At 42.3% G+C, this 4742-nt stretch overlaps 1 non-coding gene across 1 annotated transcript; it reads left to right on the top strand.

Moving 5' to 3' along the window:
• The first annotated feature begins 2547 nt into the window (after positions 1 to 2547).
• Positions 2548 to 2654, top strand: LOC111828805. The gene has a single exon (XR_002832565.1). It is a non-coding gene; the product is annotated as a small nucleolar RNA R71 (small nucleolar RNA).
• Positions 2655 to 4742: the final 2088 nt, after the last annotated feature.

The raw sequence follows: 4742 nt of genomic DNA on the forward strand, positions 1-4742 counted from the left end.
ATCCAAATATGTATATGGTGATCATGAGCATGCAAGCAAAACACAACAAGATATTTGCAAGTCAAGATTAAGTTCTTATAGGGTAAGGAATGAGATCATATCACAACATGTTTCAACCAAGTTCAAGAATGCTCTTCATGAATTCCAAGTTTGTTTCAGACTTACTTCAAGTTCAATCATCATGCATCAAAAAGCTAACAACTAGGGCATTGATCTCAAATGGTGAATCATAGCAAATCAACAAGGTGTAACTCATCATCGTCCCCTATGCTAATGCAACAGTCTTACATGAAACAATCTAGACTCAATCCTAATATGCAAATGCAAGCTACATGATCACTCTGTTTTTAAAGATTTTTTCTGAAATTTTTTCAAATTTTTAGGGGTTTTCAATGCACATATATGAATGCAAATTATATGCTAAAAATTCAAAATAAGAAAAGAGAACACAACATCAAATGTCATCCCAAACCCTCCCCCAAACTTAAATTACACAGTCTCTTGTGTAATAAAATTTTGAGAGTTGGTTTGAGAATCAAACAAAAAAAGTATGAAAATGCAGTGGTATATACAGATGAAGGTTTGGAGTGGTACCTTACTGAAAATAGCAATCCAGGTATTGAGTCATGGACTCGCTTGTATAAGCACCTGGTGCAGGCTGCGCATGAGGAGCCTTTGTAGGATGCTCAACGTTCTGCTCGACTGGATCCCAGTGAGGTCTTGGGAATGATACGCACCTGGATCAACAGTCAGGTCCTCAATGTGATCCTCAGCTTGATCCATGGTCAGATCCTCAACGTGATGCTCCTCTGACAAGTGTGATGAACTAGCTTTTGCCTTCCGTCTTGCTGCCTTCTTCTTTTTCCTTTTCTCCTTCTTCTTGCTAGCCCTAAGCTCAGGGGAGGAATGTCTCAGAGGAGAAGAAGAAACATTATGCTCTCTATACTCATAAGCGGAATGACGTGATGGAGAAGGAGTTCTGTAGCGTGATGGGACATCACTCGTGGACAAACGACGCTGAACTAGTCTAGCATCTTGCGGAGTAGTGTCTGCAAAAGCTGTGGTGGTGGAGGCGCAGCTAAACTTACTCATGAAGCTCTTCATCTTCGACTTCATAGATTTTATTGCCTTGTCTTGCAGCATGTTCCACTTCTGAAGTGTACTGATACGCTTGTGAGCTTCCACCAAACTCTTGCCTTATCTAGGCGCTGTGTAGTCCTTGAAGTGGTACCTCTCTGGTCTATACTCATCTGAATCTTCTTCCATCTCATCATCCTCTTTCTCAGATACCTCCATCGCTTCCTCACCATCTGTCGTGTAGAGAGCCTCTGCTAGAGGGGTAAACTCAATGTTGCTTCCTTCGAGTATCCTAGTGAAAGCAATACAAGGAAGCAAAAATCGCACGCCTTATACTTCTCAGCTTGCTGCTTTTTGAATCGTCCGGGAAATGGTAGAGGTGGTTTGAATGGTGAGGGAACGTATCTCGCAGGCTTATCCTTCGATGCTGCAGGTGATTCAGCATGTTTCTCAGCAGGTTGAGGAGCTTCTTCAGGTACGACTTCTGATTCTTCCAAATGAACAACCGGATCTTCATTTTGACATACATCCTCCCCTTCCAAGTCATCACTGTCCTCAGTGACTACAACAGGTCCTTGTCTGGGAGGCAAGTTTTTTCCGCTCCTCAGCGTGATGGCATGAGCAAACTCCTTAGGATTCTGAACCGCTTTTCCTGGGAGTTGGCCAGGCTTTGGGGCGGAAGTAGACGCAGTTTTGCCCTCCATATACTTGCTCTTGGAATTCAGAGTCTCAATTTTCATGTTCAGATCATTGTATGAGCAGTCCAATCTCTGAGTCAGCTCAGCAAAATTCTTAGCATTGTCCATGGAGCCACTTGCTTGTCCCTGTAGGAGTTGCTGAAGCATGTTTTTCATGTCCTGGTCTGGTTCCTGAGGAGGTGGAGCATGTTGAGGTTGGAATCCTGGTGGTGGTCCTGCTGGAGGTTGGTAACCTTGCTGAAATTGTTGTTTGGGAACATAACCTTGGTTGTAGGGCACAAATGGTTTGTTCTACCCCTGCTGCTGCTGTTGTGGAGGTGGATAGACCTGATCCTGGGGATTTGCAACATTCGTGTTCCTATAAGACAGATTGGGATTCTGCTTATAAGGATTGTATCCCTTATTGTATCCTCCTTGGTTCTGGACATAACTTATCTCCTCAGATTGTTCTCCTTCCCCATTCAGAATCTGGAAAGGGTCGTCTTCAGAGACGTAATGGATGTTCCTCTGCTGGCTCATCAATAGCTTGTCCAATTTATCATTAACAGCCTTCATCTCCTTATTGTACTTCTCATCAAGATTTGTGCTTGTCCTGATGGTTCTATCATAATCTTCATTGTAGTTGCCATCAGATTATGATAGGTTTTCAACAAGCTCCCAACCTTCGTCGACGTCCTTGTTCAGAAAGTTGCCATTGATGGCAGTGTCAAGCAACATTCGGATCTTTGGGAGAACACCCCGGTAAAGAGTACTGAGGAGAGACTCCTTGGTGAAACCATGGTGGGGGCACTGAGACTGATAACTTTTGAAGCGTTCCCAGGCTTCACAAAGCGTTTATCCATTCTTCTGAGTGAACCCAGAGATCTCATTGCGCAGACGTGCAGTTCTAGAGTTGGAGAAAAACTTGGTAAGAAACGACTGCTTGCATTGATCCCAAGAAGTGATAGATCATGGAGGAAGAGTTTTCTCCCATTGATGAGTTTTGTCACCCAAAGAGAATGGAAAGAGACGTAGCTTGAAACCGTCCTCACTAACTCCATTGATCTTGGTGAGACTGCAGAGACGATCAAACTCATCAAGGTGATCCAAGGGGTCTTCCATAGGCAGACCATGAAATTTATTCTGCTGGACCATGGTGATCAGACCACTCTTGATCTCAAAGTTGTTGTTCGCCACGGCTGGAGGCACTATACCCTGACGATGGGTATGGTTGCGTGGAGCATCACCAGCGCCAATCCGTGTAGGTGCCCGTGGTGGGGGTGGTGGTTGATTGTTTTCCATCTCCACGTGGGGTGGTGGAACTCTGTTGCGTTGCTGTCGTTATGCAGGTACCAAGCGATCAATATGGTCAGAGGGCTGGAACAAGTTCTCTGTGCCTTGCGACCGTGTGTGCATACAACTCAAATCAGCTTATCTCTCTTATCGAGTAGGAGCAGTTGAGTAAGAGTTGTACCTGAATCAATAGACAAACAGAAGGAACAAAGTGAGTAACTGTGGTGAATGTTGAGTAAGAACTTGATCTTAGCAAGTCTGAAATCTCAAATGTAACAAACAAACACCCAAATGGCAGCGGCGCCAAATTGATACTAGGATTTTTCTATCAATTACCCTAGAGTACTATCATGTCATTGCAGTACAATAGGTATCAATCCAATCAGGTGTGATGCTAGCAATCAAGATATATCAGAAATGATTAAGTCAAGCAAGTATAAATGATTTTTGGTTTTCAGTGATCCTAAGCGAACATGTTAGACATGTGATAAATGTAAGGCTGTAAAACATAGACCACCATGCATAAACTAAAATTTAACGATTATTGATACTGGGAAGAAAACAAAGCAGACCAAGTAAATAACAAGAGAATTAAACAAAAAGCACAAATGGATAGAAGATCCCGAGGATGAGGTTATTAATGTAGGTGGAGTATGCTAATCTACTTCGAGTGTTTATCAAACTGCAAACATTCTAATCCCTAGACAATGAACTTCTAATACTAGTCAATCCAATATCTTGGCAGAAACTATCAAGTTTACAACAATTCCTAATCTCAATTCTCATTGATGAAACATGCAGTAAACATGCATAATGAAACAGCTCATTAATATCAATAAACATCTTAGACAACCAATCTCTTGGGCTAAGCATGTAAATCTCTGGCACTAGTTGGTTCAGACATTTCATCATATACCTTTCGGGCATGAAATGTCTATGACCCAGTTCCAATTGATCAGAGAAAAACTAGCTAATAAAAATCTAATCCGGAAGGGAAACAAAACGAATCTAACATAAACACTCTAGCAAACTAACATCCTCCACCTAATCTATCCCATCCTCAAGAACCCTAACACTACTCAGACGCAGAAATCATGTTAAACATCATGAAACAAGAATCGTTCAAAACATGCATAATAATAAGGATGATAGGAAGAGTAACAACAATGATTCAAGAACTAACTGCAAAATATTAATGACTCAAAAGAAATCACGATTACAATTCTCAGGATCGTTTGGTGGCTAACAACAAAAACCTAATAAAATAAAACTCCCCCCCCCTTGGGCAATCCAAATGAGACCTATTTATAACAATGTTTGGGAAACCCTTAAAACATAAAACGACAACGTAAAAGAGGATTAAAAGTTGTAATGGTCCTCTCGGTCGAGTGAGCGTATCGAGTAACACTTAATTTCTTCTCTGCATCATTTCATACTCGACCGTGTTCCTCGAGTGAGCGCGTCGAGTGATCTGTGAAACCATCAACTACTTCTTTGCTTTGCTCGATCATGTCACACGAGTGAGCGTGTCGAGTGACAGGTGGTTCTGCTTCGCTTCCCTTCTGCTCGATCAGCTACTCGATCATATACGTCTGCTGCTCACTCGATCGTCGTTGTAATTGCAATGTAACTCTGCTACCTACTCGATCATCCTACTCGGTCGTGTCAATCGAGTGAAGTATGTTCCTGCAACGC

Source organism: Capsella rubella, unplaced genomic scaffold, assembly GCF_000375325.1.
Source record: "Capsella rubella cultivar Monte Gargano unplaced genomic scaffold, Caprub1_0 scaffold_1, whole genome shotgun sequence".
In the NCBI taxonomy this organism is placed as follows: domain Eukaryota; kingdom Viridiplantae; phylum Streptophyta; class Magnoliopsida; order Brassicales; family Brassicaceae; genus Capsella; species Capsella rubella.